At 38.9% G+C, this 18221-nt stretch overlaps 1 protein-coding gene across 2 annotated transcripts in view; it reads right to left on the reverse strand.

Moving 5' to 3' along the window:
* PI15 (peptidase inhibitor 15) overlaps nucleotides 1-18221 on the reverse strand; it is a 359005-nt gene that overhangs the window by 280142 nt on the left and 60642 nt on the right. The window lies entirely within an intron of this gene.

An 18221-nucleotide genomic window follows, 5' to 3' on the forward strand; every position in this document is an offset into this window, starting at 1 on the left:
CCACTTGCTTGACGCACTCCTTAAAATGGAGAACATCAACATTTGTGCTGTAACAGAGACCTGGTTCAAGGCAGCACAAAGCACCCCTGCACTAACAGGCTATAACTCATTCCACACCTTTTAGCCCTAGAACTTGGACTGAATCTCCAAAGGCAGTACTGTTTCCATATTCATGAAAGATGCACACACCTCCAGACTGGTAGCCCAACATAACACATCAGAGATACTTCAGGTGCAGCTAACATTGGGTAAGATAGTGATTCAGGTTGTAGCCTGCTATAGGTCACCAACCATGTCCCAAGACTCACACTCCATGTTCCTAAGCACCCTGAAGAATATTAGGGTCCAACCTAACACTCTCATACTGGGCAACTTCAACTATCTGCTCCATTAACTGGGAAAACTACTCATGCACCAATACACTTGCCCACTATTTCCTGGAATTCATTAATTCCAATACCCTGGACCAGCTCATTCTTACCCTCACTAGAGATAGCAACACCCTTGACCTGGTCATTACTAACATGGGCGACAGTTGCTCTACACCATTAGTCAACTCCTCCCTGGTTCGATCAGACCATAAACTAATCAGCTTAGAAATCCACATCCCTTCCACCCACCCCATAAAGGTAACCACCATGAAAAACTTCTCCAAAGCTAACTTTGGGCTCCTAAAAACAGAGGTGGCTAACTTCACGGCACCAATGCAAATGGAGAATAGTTGCATGACCACCGAATAATACACCAATGCACTGTATGAACACATACGGAAATGCATGGATCTTGCCATATCCAATAGAACCAAGATGCTCTCCTCCCATAAAAGGAAGCCAATCTGGTGGTTCCCTGCCATAAACAAACTCTACAACATAAGGAGGAAACTGATGCGGAATTATGCGAAGTCCCAAGACTGGAAAAACTCCCTTATCAGCCTCAACAAAAAGTTGAGATCCCTCATCAAATCCTCTAAAGTTAGCTATGAAAACAGAATTGCAGCAGATAGTAAAGACAACCACAAGGCCTTCCATAGTTATGTAAAGAATCTCCATGGCAATACCCAGATTTGCTCTGAGCTGCTGCACAATGGTACCTCCTATACCGAGCCAGCAGATATTGCCAATATACTGGCCGACAGATTCAGTGCCAACTTTACCCCTCTCTCCCCCACCAAAAGACCAATCACAATGCCAGTAGATTGCCAGACAACCAGTATTACTGCTGTACAGGTTAAAACAGCACTGTCCAAAGCCAAGAATACAGCTTCTATGGGACCTGACAATATCCCTGGCTATGTTCTACATGAACCACAGAATGAACTGGCACCTCACCTGTGTGCCCTGTTCAATCACAGCCTCACCTCAGGCTTTATCCCTACAGAATGGCACACTGCTACAGTCATCCCTCTTCACAAAGGAGGAGTGACTACAGACCCTGGGAACTATCACCCCATTAGCCTGATGAGTCTAATATGCAAAGTTATGGAATGCATCATCATGGACGTATTGAACAAGGATATAGGGAATCTCCAAACTCTGAATCCCACACAGTTTGGTTTTGTGAAGGGCAGATCATGCCTGCTTAACCCGGTCGACTTCTTTGAGTCAGTCACCAGATCTGTGGAGGATGGCACGGTGGTTCATACAGCCTACCTTGATCTGGTCAAAGCCTTTGATACCATTCCCCACTCACGAATCATAGAAAAACTCACTAAGCTAGGCATCAATCGCTATATCAGTAGGTGGGTTGCAAGCTGGCTCACAGATAGAGCCCACAGTGTGAAAGTAGCTGACTCCAAGTTAGACTGCTGACCAGTCACGAGTGGAGTCCCACAGGGTTCGGTCCTGCGTCCTTTCCTGTGGGACAAGTTCATAACCCAGAGATGGCCTATGCTATGGAATAGACTTCCCATACATGTCAAACAGAGCACCTCGCTCACCCTCTTCAACAGAAATCTTGATGAGTGGATGGGAAATGGAAAATTCACCCTGGGGATCACTCCAGTGGCTCTACTCAACTGAGGCACTGGGAACTAAGGTCAGGTGGCATGATGCCAGGGTAATCCTATGGGCTATGCTTGTAAAGGCTCCAGGGCCATTAACCTAGCACACACCTATGAACCTATGAACTTATACAGCCTGTAGTTCTATGACCATCATTAACCAATTTAGGGTTTTCATATAATGTGAGTCTGCTAATGGAGAGAACAATTGAGTATTGTTTAAGGAATTTGAATAAGGAGGGGTCTATTACAAAAAATGGATCATAGCTGAACTGAAACTATTTCACTTTATCTAGGAGAGATTTTCAGCCCCATAGACATTGATTTAAAATGACTAATCATGTTTGAGGTGATTTATATAGTTTTAGGTGCAGACTAGTATTAGCTTAAAGCTGTATAGTAAATACCTCACTAGAGGATTGTAGTATTCACAGCAACAGCACAAACAAGAACACAATGATGCATTACAGAGTAACTGAAATGGCAGACCAATGAGCACAGTAGCTAATAAAAAATGGGGATAGGCAAGAAGTAACATAGTTACATTATAGACAGGTACTTTCTCCAGAATGCCAGGCTGGCTATGTTCATTTGTTTGTTTATTTACTTTGCTTAAGCCTTTCCTTTTAAGTGTTTTTCATTATTAACAAGACATTTTATTTTAAACATGTAACGTAATGGTTAAGATCATTACCTCATAAATCCATAGTCCGGTATTCCAACCTGTCTTCTAGTCAGTGTCAGTGCTAGCTTGTAGTCTGTGCACATAATTCCATCTGTAGCACAGGAATTACTACTTAATATGGCAATGATGAACTCCAGAGAATCTGATTCGTTTGCATCACTGGCATATGAAATTAGTAAGTGTGTAAAAAATTTTTTTTTATATGTCTGTGGACACTGAAACAACAAAAAATTAGCTTATACTATGAACGCTGGTATGCTATCAACACGGCTGCCATTTGCAGCAACTAAAGAGTCACATACTAGTCAGGTAATCAAAAAAAAATTTTTTGTGTATATTTATGCTCACATTGTTACTGAAACTAGTACATAGCAATAGCAGGATCTGTAACAGGTACTTATCGTATGGTAACGTAACAATCTTATCTTTTTGGGGGATCAAAAAGCCAGAAATTGATTTAAAATAAGTACAAATATTTGTGAGAAGGTATATACATTGCTGTTTTTTTGCAAAGAAGTGCAGCCCAGAAACCATATAGAGGATAAAATAAGTGTGGAGGTGTGAAAACTTGATAAAATGTTTTATATATATATATATATATATATATATATATATATATATATATATATATATATATATATATATGGGATCACTATTAAATCCTGAATACTTACATTACTGAAGACCAGAATCTCGAGACCAGATAATTGAAAGATGACAAGACCGGAAGACCAGAAGCACAAATTTCAAAATCGCGAAGTATGGAGATGTCATGAGGTTAGATAAGTATCTATGTTTGGTTGTGTTGCTTAGGGGCTTTAGTGTGTATGTAAGTGTGTGTTGTGACTGTGATGTGTGTATGTGTGTGTGTGTGTGTGTGTGTGTGTGTGTGTGTGTGTGTGTGTGGGGAATGTAGGTGTGTGGTGGTGTTTTCATGTGTTTGTCTGTATAGTGCAAACTTGGAGTTAAAATATTTAAGTGGGGGTGTGGAGGGCACAGTCTCCCACATGGGAGGTGCAGGGGGGCTTGCCCCCCTTTTTTATGTAGTGTAGGTTTGTGCGTTTGTGTTTTGGGTGACGGTGTGTATATGTGTATGTGTGTGGTGTATGTTTAGTGTAGTGTTCGGTATTTCAAATTTCGCGCTTCTGGTTTTCCGGTCTTTTCATCTTTCCGTCATCTGGTCTCAGGATTCTGGTCTTCGGTAATGTAAGTATTCGGGATTTAGTACTGATCCCATATATATATAGATATATATATATATATATATATATATATATACATACACACACACACACACACACACACACACACACACACACACACACACACACACACACACACACACACACACACACACACACACACACACACACACACACACACACACACACACAATGTGCCAAAAAAGTACCACAGCTGCCATGGCTTGTGATAAAAATGTAACCAAACTTTAATAAAAACTTTAGAAAATAAGTGCTTTCGGGCGAACTCCATGCTTCATCAAATGAATAATGAGTAAAGAATATCAATGTTTAAAAATATAACAAAACCAACTGAAACATTACATTTAGTGTATACTTCCATATCATCAGTGAAGAATATATCACAACTAATTAAAACATTGCAGGTTGTCCGCACCTGTATGTGAGTGAAAAATATACATAAAACAGAAGACATAAATCTGTATTTTCTTCTTCCTTTCCTAAAAGTCCTATTAAAACACATTAAAACACTTCTCTAATTTATCAAGTTATGGTACTACTCCATGAACAAGCTGAAAAAGACCTATACAGAAATAAAGATGAGTGTATATTAAGGGTACATTTTATTATGTATACAAAAAATATTATATTAGGTAATTTTCAATAATGTGTAAAGGTGAAAAATATCATGTGATGGGTCAAATGTAAAGACATGGACTGTAAATATCTCTATATCAGAACTGATGGTAAGATTACTTACCCAGCAAATTCACAAAACACACATGATAACACTGGAGTTGGAGAAACCATTATTTCCAGAGTGGAAATAACAGATTCATGCCATTCCTTCTTAGTAATACATTTTTTCCAACTGAAATTTGGGGTTCTGAGAACTCCATCCCTAGGATTCAGAAGAATCACTATCACCCACATAAACAGCTCAATTTACAAGATAAACACATGTTAGCATACACACACACACACACACACACACACACACACACACACACACACACACACATAACACACACCCTTTTGATATTCTCCCTACGTACTACATTGTAAACGCATGCTATTTTTAGGATACACACACACACACACACACACACACACACACACACACACACACACACACACACACACACACATAAACACACACACACACTCACACTCTCGATATTCTACCTATGTACTCCATTATAAACACATGCTAGTATACACACACATACACACACACACACACACACACACACACACACACACACACACACACACACACACACACGCACGCACACACACACACACACACACACACACACACAGATTCTTCAGACTCGGCAGATACACACACATGTTTCTACACATACAAACACACATACTCGGATAGCCCACTCCCACCACCATGTCTTAAGTCTACAGGTGACTACAAATGTTTGACAGTGCTACATTTTTTGGCAACTGTGGTAATTTATGCAGCTGAGCAATTCTCTGAATCACCTGGCAGTATAATTCTGCAGTAACAGGCATTTCCAGGGGACAGCACATAGCTAATTAATAATGGCCACTCTCATAGATTGCCTCATTACCATCTACCTGACCAGCTGGATCACCCTTCATGCTGCTGCTGCTTATGTGTAAAAATCACTGCAGTAGGGTGACCTCTGAACTGGAAAGGATTACCATGAGGGAGAAGCTGCTGGTGACAAGGCTCACCACTTGTGCAAATCCTTTCTGAGTTGCAGCCTATATGTTGTTGGTTTTCTTCTCCATTAGGCTGGTCCAGGACCTCATATTCATTATGTACAATCACCAACAGATCAAAGAAGCACATTTTTTACGTACTGAGCCAGTCTGTTCACCTTTGCAAACACCATTAGAATATTTTCCATCATTACCTGCAGGAAAATTTTGGGAATAGACAAAGTTGATCTGTCCATCTTTTCTGATACAGAACTTTATCACACATGATGTTCTCACATCCTCATACAACCTACTAGCTAAACCTTGATTCTTCAAAAAATTCTGGAGCACTGGCAAGGCTTTTAATCACCGTATAGGAATTACACTTAGAGAGGAAATAGTATGGCAGGAAGCTTTAGACTTACACTATAGGCCAGACTGCTGCATGCACATTGGATCAACATCCTCTTCTGCTTCTTAAAGTATGATGAAGCACTATAATTTGGCATGAATTTAACTTGGTGTCCTTGCACTTTTAAATTTACTCTTATCATTACAGATTTTTCCAGTATTGTCTCCCAGTTATTATATTCAAACGCCACATTTCTTAGAAAGTGAGATGTTGCATAAGATGTTGTATAACTGCCTTGCAGTGGGGCCCCACCCCCTCTAGGAACTGAGGTTAGTCCCTTAAGAAAGTGATGTTTTTATGGTATTTAAAAGATGTGAGATAGTGTATCTGTTTGTCTGGTGATGTTTCTGTAGCACTGGAAATGAAAGTGCTTACATTTGTTTATTAAAATACCGTTCTGTGGCTTTGGAGCAGCGTTTTTTCTTCTTAATTAATAACCGCCTGTCATGCTGACCCATATAACTATCCAAAGTCTTAGAAGATGTTATGATAATAGCAACCAGTCTAGCGATATTGTCAGCTGACTTAATTAATGTATGTTTAAAAGTTTTAACAGACGAAAGAACACAGTGCTATCTTGGAGCAAGATACATCTCCTTTAAAAAGATAACCTCAGCTGCAAAGTGTTTTTTTTTTTTTTTATTTTAACAAACTATTTTTCTTTCAAACATTATGCAGACCATTAATATTTAATGAAGAATATTCATCTATTAGTAAAGGTAAGAAAGATAATATTGTGTGTTGTAGATTCCCAATGGCAGAAAGAAGCCCCCCCTCCCCGCAAATAAAGTCTGAAAAACTTGCTAGAAGAATCTTTTGGAGCATCTCATCCATAGGAGATTATGGCAGGTTACTAGCGGATGCACTCTGCAATCTCAACCATAGGAGGTTATGGCAGAAGGTTACTAGCTGATGCACTCTGCAATCTCATCCTTAGGAGGTTATGGCAGAAGGTTACTAGCGGATGCACTCTGCATGGAGGTTATGGCAGAAGGTTACTAGTGGATGCACTCTGCACTACTTCTGGAGTAGAGAAGGAAACTGTAACACCTGTAACACCTTTAAGAATGACCTGTAATGTTGAGAGAAACTGAAATCTTGAAGCAATTCCCTTTTGCCACAAAGTCCTTCTAAAAATAGAAAATATTACTGTTTTGGGCAATATCATTAATCAGATCCTGATACATATTAAAAGAGTATCTGTTGTAAGGTATTTTCCTGAATTTCTGAGTGGTTGAAAATAATAAATTATGATCTGCAAGAGTCACACATTTTGCAATAACAGTTCAATTGACTCCAGGATTTTGAGGTCCAGGTCAGTGTGCCAGACCTAAGTTACATTATGTAGTATTATCTTGGATGGACGTTTGAGCCAAAATAAAGAAAACCTCTTGAATAGTTTTTGACAGAGGCTGAGTATTGTGTAAGTGTTCTGGTATCCCAGTAAAGCATGAATTAAATCAGTGAGCACAGTTCTCTAGGATAAGCATTTCCTCATGTGAAGCAGAAGCAGTACTAAATAGAGTTTGATTGTTTGATTATCTGCTCATATTGTTTTTCAGACAAATGAAGAACTTCAGCCTCTAGTTGGGATTGATTAATAATTTTGTAACTTCCTCTTTCTGCTGTAACAAATTATTTTTTATTACAGATATTGCCTCTTCAAGCCCCAACAAAGAATTGTATACATTTTGAGATAATAGCTGTTGCCCATGTAGGAACTGACTCAGTTATAACAGTCATATTACATTTGCTGAGTAAAGATCAAATTCTTAGATCATTTCCTGTTGACCAGCCACTAAAACATCAATCTTTACTGCTGATTTAAAAAGGTCATTTACACTAGTTACCTGGTAAGGATATCCTTACTATAGCTTTTGTTCAAAATGTCACAGACTCTATAAGGATTTTGGTCATTACATTCTCAGATGAAGCAGGAGCACCTTCCATTGTTTAAAAAAGCTGGGACCTGCACTGAAGTTGTAGCCGATTTAATCACTGAAAAAATTGTCTTACTATGGAAAATATTTATCTTTCTTTCCCATTCTATGGATTCACTGGAATTAAACTGAAGAGATAGCTTCTAAATTGAGTCTGTGTCTGCTTGTGCAATATCGGGGTTTTTAGAGTCTATTATAGATCTGGCATTTTTATAACAGTCTTTTTCTTGCATCTTTACATCAGAGGAACTGTGTTGTAAATATAAAAGATGAATAGCTCCCCTAAAAGACAGAACTAAATTACTTCTCAAAAAACATGAAGAGACAGAAACAATCGCCTGTGCAGTGGAATCGCCATGTCATCCTACTACTACTCTTCTGAAAATCAAATGCTCCTTTACTTATCCCCAGGCAAGAACCAAACCGTAGAATCAAATTGTGAGTCTACAGTGTTAACTGATGCAACACTGTGTTCCTTTTCCAACTAAGAAGAACAAGCAAGAGAAGGCGGAGCCTAGATGACACAGCATTAACAGCTTTTTGTCAGCTGCATTTTGTTAAAATTGCTGACAGGAAAAACTAATAATTGTGATTTTTATTCTCAACAGATTACTTCTTCTTCTTTCAGCTGCTCCCATTAGGGGTCGCCACAGTGGATCATCTGTTTCCATTTCTTCATGTCTTCTGCATCTTGCTCTGTCACACCAACCACCTGCATGCCCTCTCTCACCACATCCATAAACCTTATCTTAGGCCTTCCTCTTTTCCTGTTACCTGGCAGCTTCATACTTAGCATCTTTTTCCCAATATACTCTGCATCCCTCCTCAGCACATATCCAAACCAATGTAATCTTGCCTCTCTGGCTTTGTCTCCAAACCTTCCAACCTGGGCTGACCCTCAAATATACTTATTCCTAATCTTGTCCACCCTCATCACACCCAGTGCAAATCATAACATCTTTAACTCTGCCACGTCCAGCTCTGACTCCTGCCTTTTTGTCAATGCCACTGTCTCCAACCCTTATAACATAGCTGGTCTCACTACCCTCTTATAGAACTTCCCTTTCACTCTTACTGGTACTCGTCTGTCACAAATGACTCCTGACACTCTTCTCTGCCCACTCCATCGTGCCTGTACTCTCCTCTTCACCTCTCTTCCAGACTCACCATTACTCTGAACTGTTGATCCCAAGTATTTAAACTCATCCACCTTTGCCACCTCTACTCCCTGCATCCTCATCATTCCTCTATCCTCCCTCTCATTCACACACATATATTCTGTCTTAGTCCTGCTGACCTTCATTCGTCTTCTCTCTAGAGCATATCTCCACCTCTCCAGGGTCTCCTCCACCTGTTTTCTACTATCACTACAGATCACAATGTCATCTGCAGACATCATAGTCCACAGGGACTCCTGTCTGATCTCATCTGTCAACCTGTCCATCACCATTGCAAATAAAAAAGGGCTCAGAGCTGATCCTTGATGTAATCCCACCTCCACCTTAAATGCATCTGTCACTCCCACCGTAGCCCTCACCGCTGTCACACTACCCTTGTACATATCCTGTACCACTCTTACATACTTCTCTGACACTCCCGACTTCCTCATACAATACCACAACTCCTCTCTAGGCACCCTGTCATATGCTTTCTCTAAGTCCACAAAGACACAATGCAACTGCTTCTAACCTTCTCTGTACTTCTCCATCAACACTCTCAGAGCAAACATTGCATCTGTAGTGCTCTTTCCTGTCATAAAACCATACTGCTGATCACTACTCATCACCTCCCTTCTTAACCTAGCTTCCACTACTCTTTCCCATAACTTCATGCTGTGACTGATCAATTTAATCCTTCTGTAGTTACTACAGCTCTGCACATCACCCTTATTCTTAAAAATTGGTACCAAAACACTTTTTCTCCATTCCTCAGGCATCCTCTCACTTTCTAAGATTTCATTAAACAATCTAGTTAAAAATTCCACTGCCATTTCACCTAAACACCTCCATGCTTCTACAGGTATGTCATCTAGACCAACAGCCTTTCTGTTCTTCATCCTCTTCATAGCTATCCTTACTTTCTCCTTGCTAATCCACTGCACGTCATGATTCACTATCTGCACATCATCCAACCTTCTCTCCCTCTCATTCTCTTTATTCATCAGCCCCTCAAAGTACTCTTTCCATCTGCTCAACACACTCTCCTCGCTTGTGAGTACGCTTCCCTCATTATCCTTTATCACCCTTACCTGCTGCACATCTTTACTAGCTCGGTCCCTCTGTCTAGCCAATCAGTACAGGTCCTTTTCTCCCTCCTTAGTGTCCAACCTTTCATACAATTTTTCATATGCCTTATCCTTAGCCTTCGCCACCTCTCTCTTCGCCATGCACCTCATCTGCTTATACTCCTGTCTACTTTTTTCATCTCTCTGACAATCCCACTTCTTCTTCGCCAACCTCTTTCTCTGTATACTCTCCTGTACTTCCTCATTCCACCACCAGGTCTCCTTGTCCTCCTTCCTCTTTTGAGATGTCACACCAAGCACCCTTCTAGCCATCTCCCTTACTAGCTCTGCTGTAGTTACCCAGCTATTCGGTAACTCTTCACTGCTACCCAGTGCCTGTCTTAACTCTTCCCTGAACTCCACCTCACAATTACCCTTTTTCAGTTTCCACTATTTGATCCATGGCACTGCCCTCACACTCCTCCTCCTCTTCTTGATCACCAATGTCATCTTACAAACCACCATCCTATGCTACCTAACTACACTTTCCCCTGGCACCACTTCACAGTCTCTAATCTCCTTCAGACTGGCCCTTCTACATAAGATATAATCCACCTGTGTGCATCTTCCTCCACTCTTGTATGTCACCCTATGCTCATCCCTCTTGTTAAAATACATATTCCCACATCCATGTCCATCCATTTTGCAAAATCCACTACCATCTGACCTTCTGCATTCCTTTGCTTAACACCATACCTATCCATCACTTCCTCAACCCCTCTGTTCCCTTCACCAACATGCCAATTGAAATCTCCTCCAATCATCAGTCTCTCACCCTTAGGTACAGTCATCACCACTTCATCCAACGCACTCCAAAATTTTTCTTTCTCATCCATCGCACACCCAACTTGTGGAGCATATGCACTAACAACATTCATCATTACACCATCAATTTCCATCTTCATAAACATCACTCTATCCGACACTCTTTTCACCTCCAAAACACTCTTAGCATACTGTTCATTCAGGATAACCCCTACACCTTTTCTCCTCCCATCCACACCATGATAAAACAAGTTGAACCCACCTCTGACACCCTTAGCCTTGCTCCCATTCCATCTGGTCTCTTGCACACACAATATACCAACCTTCCTTCTGTCCATCATATCAGCTAGCTCAATTCCTATACCAGTTATACTGCCAACATTCAAAGTTACGACCCTCACTATCACAGTACTAGCCTTTACCTGCCTTCAGGCATGCCTTTCCCCTCTTCTCCTTTGGCCAACAGTAGCCCAATTTCTGCCAGTACCCTGTTGGCCAACAGTACTGGTGGCGCTCATTGTTAACTCGGGCCTCGACCGATCCGGTATGTATATCTGTACTGTTGTCCGCATGTATGATTTGGCAAAATTTTACACCGGATGCCCTTGTTGATGCAGCCCTCCCCATCTATCCAGGCTTGGGACCGGCACACAGAAATGCACAGGCTTGTGCATCCCCAGTGGCTGGGTTCAACAGATTACTAAATACCCTTTTTATCATTGTGGAAAGTTTGATACTTTCTAGAAGTAAATTTCCTGTTGAATTTTTAAGGGAATATTTTCCTAGCTTACTGAAGGATGGGCAACTCAAAGAATAATCATTCTGACTCTGCTATTAACAAAGAACTGCACCAGATGGCATCAGCATTACAGGTCCTAACTACAAAAATAGTTGGATTTCAACAAAACCTACAAGAAGTCAAATAGAACAGTTTAAAACAAATATATTCAATGATTTATTTCAACAGCTTCAAACTAAGGTCTCAGACATTGAATATGCTGTATTCGACATTGTCACTAGACTTACAGAAAATTAATTTTAAATATCTTCTCAAAAATGTCAAATTCCTGGCTAGTAGAGAAATAAGATGACTTGGAGAAAAGAGACTGAAGATATATCATAAAAGTTTTTGGTCTGCCAGAGAAAGTAGATGGTGAAAGTATTGTCTCTTTTCCTCTCAGCATGAATACCTAAGGTACATAATCTGCAAGAAAGCTTCTCTTTTGGAATGGAAGAGCTAATAGATCTATTGGGAAATCAGATAATATTACTGTAGCATTGAGACCAAAATCTATTACAGTCAAATTTTTATCCTACTTAGATAAAGAACTGGTCCTAAAATCAGGTTGCTCGAAAGCTCCAATTAAATTTGACTGTTCAAACATCAGATTTGATAATGACTATTCCTCTAAGACCATGGAACTTAGAATAAAAAACAAAGTGCTGCTACCGTCCAAAGGTGTACGTCCCAAAAAAGAGGAATATTCAGAGAGGAAAAACTGCACACAGCCACCACGATGTATATAAAACCATGGAACTCAGGGAAGAAACGTGGCCTTTAATAAAAAACCTTAAACAGAACAACATCAAAGCACAAATTATTTTTCCTGCAAAGATAAAACTTCAACTATGTACTGCCACTACAATTTTTCTACTACAGAAGATGCTCTTTTATCAAAAATAATAACACCATTTCCTTTTCAGATGATATGCACTGCTTCCATTCCACCTCTAAAAGATCATCAGAGAAAGATACTGGTCAAATGTGAAGAAAAAGAAACAAAAAAAAATAGAGATTTCCAAAACCACATCTTCCAAAAAATAATGTGTCACTATCATCTTTATTTGTCCTGCAACATTTCTTAAAGTAAAAATGTTTATCTCTTTATTATTTACTTTTTGTCACATTACCGCCATATCAGGTTGTTGTTGTTGTGTGTCTTTCGGCTTTTCCCGGTTAGGGGTCGCCACAGCGGAACTCCGGTCCACTAATGATTGGTAGTTGATTTTTAGGTGCCAAGTTACCAGCCTTGATGCACAACCTTCAACAAAGGTACGCCCATTCATGCATGTCTCCACACAGAGGACGCTCTGAGAATCGAACCGGACAGCGTCTTACAGTGAGGCGACAACGCTACCGCAGCACCACCACCGCGGGTTTACCGCCATATCAGGTAAACCTTTTCTATTCTTTTTTTTATTATTATCACTTTTTGTTTTCAAAATGAGATCTTATAGAGCATAACTATTTGTTATATACAGAACTGCTTAATTTCTCTCCTATTGTTTTACTTTTCTTGTTTTGAAATGTATCATATCAAGTCTGCGTACACTACATATTGTAACTTGTTTTCTTAGTATATAAACAGTAAAACAGTATATAAACAGTATAAACAGTAAAAACATTATACTTTAACTGCTTGATAAATATTCTATATCTCTGCTTGTCATTGTTTATATCATCCTTGAGTTTTTGTCACTTGTTTGAAAGGTTCTGATGTAAATACAGGAAGTAAGAAAAATTGTATGTGACATAGTAAACTAGATCTTTTCTACTTCCTTGTGAGGTTTGTCTACAGATGAGCTCAAGGGGAAAATATGGAGAGGAAGAGAGTAAGGAGGAGAGAACATGTATGCCTGTCAGATTGGTCTGCTCAGATATAGATGGTCTGAAAGAATGGTATTGGTTTCTGTGCTCAGTTGTGAGAGAATATCATTCATAGGATCATAGGAGGTTTCTAGGCTATTGGCCCTGAGGCCATTATAAGCCTAACCAAGAGTTTAGCCCATGTTTAGACAAGTCAGAACCCAATGCCCCTGTCTGGCAGGGACACGGGTGGAATCCCAGGGGCATATTTTTTGTTTCCCATCCAGTTATCCAGGTTGCACTTAAAAAGGGGGTAAAGAGGTACTCAGCTTGACATGGAGAATGAGTCTATTCCCTAGATGGGGGAAGTCTCTGAGACACAAATCTGTCCAACCAACAAGTCCTGTTGATGTCTCAGACCAGGTTCATGGTGCACGTGGGAGTTACTTGAGTGGAGCTTGACTTGTGGATATGCAGCAGTCCCATCAAGGTGGGGTCCATAATTGCCTTGTATGCCAAACAGAGGTCACCTCTGAGGAGTCTGCATGAAACTGAGTAGAGGGATAGGGCTTTTAGCCTATATGTGTATAGTAGTTGTTTGAGGCACTGGAATCTCCTGTTGAGGAACCTCTGTGGTCTCTCCAGCTGCTGCATGTGCTTTGCAAGGTACATGCCAAAAGAGGTATTGTACTCAGTAATGGGCCTTATAAGGGAACAATACAGGGATGTTATGACCTCCTTGTTCCCGGATGAGATACCCTTACTTATGAGGTGGCCCATGTAGAAGGCTTTCTGTACAGCGGAAGCCACATGATAGTCAAAAGACAGGTTCATGAGAAATTTATGACTCAGACTTGCACTGTGTTTGTGTCACATCCCTGCCTCTCTGGATTACACCTGTGAGGCAAAGGGGCAGTTTACTGGTGAGGACGGGTGCTGTTTCATGGGAACTGTTGCTCATGTGAGGACGGGTGCTGTTTCACGGGAACTGTTGCTCATTCTTCTCTAATACAAATAATAAGAAGGCTGGGGGTTTGCTCAGATGCTTTAATATGCAAACACATCAGGATCTTTAAATACAAACAAACTAACAAACATATCTTACATACATACATGTTCACATCTCAACAGCTAACTACAAAATGGCAGTCAGGCTTAATGTGCTCAGTATTTATACTCTAGTGCAAGCCCTTGGATAGCTTCTTAAAGGTATATACACACTCATTGATATACATCTTCCCTCTTACAAAGATTGCCCTTCATGCAAAAGAATGTTAGAGCTAAGCATGCATTACAGTGTACATTAGAAACAAAATACAATGCTCATGCTGCTAATAGTTCGTCTGTTCCTTTACCAGAAAAATTCAGTGCAATGCACAGTATTAGTGAAACAAACTGCAATGTTCATTCTGGTTACCCTATAAGAAATGAACAACCAAAGTTTTACTGTTTTGATAGTTCTATTACAAAGTTATACTGTTTCAATAGTGAGTCTTCATCAGAGGAAGTGAATTGAAAGACATTCAGTCATGATGACTGTGGGTCTTTAAAGGACCTTAACTTATTTATTTGTTTGAAAAGAAACTGTATAAAATTAAGTCTCTTCAGATGGATAATGCATATTTAATGAGGTGCTTGCAGTTAAAGATAGTACCTCAAGGGTTATATGTTTTCAAATTTCTTCTAGGTTTGGATTACAGTGAATGTATGTATGTATGAAGAGGTTATTGAAATGTTTTACAGGCACAGCCTGGAGTTAGTGGAAAAAAAATAATTAAAGAAATGGAAAAGTTGAATATAGATATTAAACCTGATGTAGTTTTCCCACAATGGGAAAGTTTGTGCAATAAACAGTTTAATACTATCAAGAAAAAGTGTGACAGGGATTTTAAGAGGAAATTGAAAAAAAATGAATAGAGATTTAAAGCAATATTCAGAGAAACAAGCTTATCCAGGTAAGAAAACAAAAAATAATAAGTACAAACACCAATGGAAGAAAAACAACCGTGAGCAGAAGCAGGGCCAGAATAGAAAACAATAAACAATAAAACTGCTCACAGTTGAACCAGGCTGTATATAATCAAACCACTGCAAAAAGGGCAGTATGAAACCTTGCAAATAGATAAATCTCAGTTGCGTCTATTCAGACCATTAGAAACATCAAGGACGTAAAATGTCAAAGTCCAGAAATGGAAAAAATCCCAAATCGAATCCAGGTACAAATGAATAAAAACTCTTTATTAGGATCCAAAAAATGGTAAGCGCTTTCGCTAAAAAGCCCCCTTTTTGCGGTGGTTTGATTATATACAGCCTGGTTCAACTGTGAGCAGTTTTATTGTTTATTGTTTTCTTATCCAGGTAAGAGTTTATATACTAATAGTTCTAATAATGTAACGGCAAGTAAGGAAACTAATAAGGACAGGATGCAGGGACAAAAATATTCAGGGAACTCAAAGTTTTTTTTCCCCCACGGTTACCAGTAGAAAGGTTCTTCAAGGCAATGGAACAGAGATTATGAGTGGAAACACCCTTGGAACAGAAACAAAAAGAATCTAGGGAAGAAGCGGACCCCTCATTAACTGGAAGTATAGCACGAGTTCAATAGCTTCCATATATACAATTACAGCGATATAAATATTATGAACGAGTATTTTACCTTATTTATGAAAGGGTTGTAATTTGTTCCCATTAAAAGTTTTGATGTTGTTGATTCTATTACTGAAACCAACTTATTTACTAGGAAATTGAAAATTGCTATTTATTTTAATGAGCAAGGGAAAAATTATATGAACATAGTTAACAGACCTGAACTTATGAGAAAAAGTGTTTCAATCCCCCCTGAATCTGATTTTGAATATTTTAGAAAAAGCTATAATAGATGATTTATTTGATATAAAAGTTAGGTCTGTTAATAGATGTTATTTTCCTTCAAAGTTAGGATGGAAAAGGAATTATTTGAACAGTTGAAAAATAATGGATCATTAAGAATAATGAAACCAGACAAAGGTGGGGGGATTGTATTATTTGATTCTTTGGAATATTCTAAAGTTATATTTGATTTATTATGTGATATTAGTGTTTATTGTCCAGCTTCTATTAATGATATTAATATGTTACTGAAGAACTGATCTTTTCCTTGAAGAATTTTTTTGGATCAGAGAATCACGATGGAAACATGCAATTTTTTGCAAGTCAAAAATCCCATGGTAGCCACCATGTATGGTATGCCAAAGCTCCACAAAAATTTAGCAAAGTCACCATTTAGACATATTGTGGCTGGGCATGGTTCTAAGACATACCCTTTCAGGATATATATCGACATGTGGTTGAAAGTAGTTTATGACAAAGCAACTCGTATGATTATTGATTCATGGGATTTTTTTAGGGAGACTGAAAATTGTTCTTTGATATAGAGAAATTATTTTTTTAACAATTGTAGTGGTAGATTTATTTTATTCTATTCCCTAGAGATGAAGGGTTGGACAATTTTTATAATAGCTTGCATGGTTTTACAAAATTTACTGAAGATAAAATTAATTTGATTATAGATTTCATGACTTTAGTACTGGATTACAATTTTACCTGCAGTAGTCGTGCTGCGGTAGCGTTGTCACCTCACAGCAAGATGTTGTCACGTTCCATTCTCAGCTACAGCGTCTTCTGTATGGAGGCATGCGTGAATGGGTGTGCCTTCGTTGATGATTGTGTGTCAGGGCTGGTAACTCGGCACGTAAAAATCCACTACCAAACATTAGCGGACCGGAGTTCCGCTATGGCGACCCCTAACGGGATAACCCAAAAGACACAACAACAGCAAGTACTGGATTACAATTTTATTTATTTTGAGGGTGAATATTTTAAACAAACTAAAGGTGTCACCATGGGTGCAGCATGTTCTCCCATTTATGCTAATATGGCTTCATTGGATTGGGAACTTAAAAAAGTGTTTAAGAGTACCTTTTATCAGTATGTGAAACATTATGTTAAATTTTTGGTTGACATCTTTATTTTATGGAAAAGGCCCGAGATTTAAATTCTTTATTTTATAGAATAACTTAACCAATCTTCCACCTTCTTTAAGTTTACTTATAAGTATAACAGAGATTGTATAAATTATATGGATACTTTTATCAGTCATACAGAATTTGGTTTTAAGTCATTAATTTATAGGAAGCCAACTATTAGTAACTTTTATCTTGAGTATGGTAGCTGTCACCCCATGAGTCAGAAAAAAAGCACTATCAAGGGGCAATATATTAGAGTAGCTCGAATGACTTCACATCAGGAAGATGTTGCTAACAAGTTAGATATAGTAGCTAATATGTTTTTAAGTAGAGGGCACCCTACAGATTTGGTAGAAGAATTAAGAAATGATGTGGAATCTGAGTGAGATAGGAAGTATAAACCATTATTAGGGATTTGGTTCAATAAAAATGATGTTGAAAAGAAAAATGGTAATTTTGAAAGAGCCTTTGAGATTGAGTATGGACCGTTAGTTTGAGATGTGAAAATATAATATCTTCTAACTGGAATATTTGAAAGTGTAATCAGGAGGTTCACATCCGTCTTTTGTTTTTAAAACTGGTCCTAATTTTAAAGAGATGTTTGAATGCATAGGGCTGTTTAGTAACTGGTTTAACCAGGTATTGAGTGGGACTACGAAATGT

Source organism: Protopterus annectens, chromosome 3.part0, assembly GCF_019279795.1.
Source record: "Protopterus annectens isolate FY-2018-M chromosome 3.part0, PAN1.0, whole genome shotgun sequence".
Taxonomy (NCBI): domain Eukaryota; kingdom Metazoa; phylum Chordata; order Ceratodontiformes; family Protopteridae; genus Protopterus; species Protopterus annectens.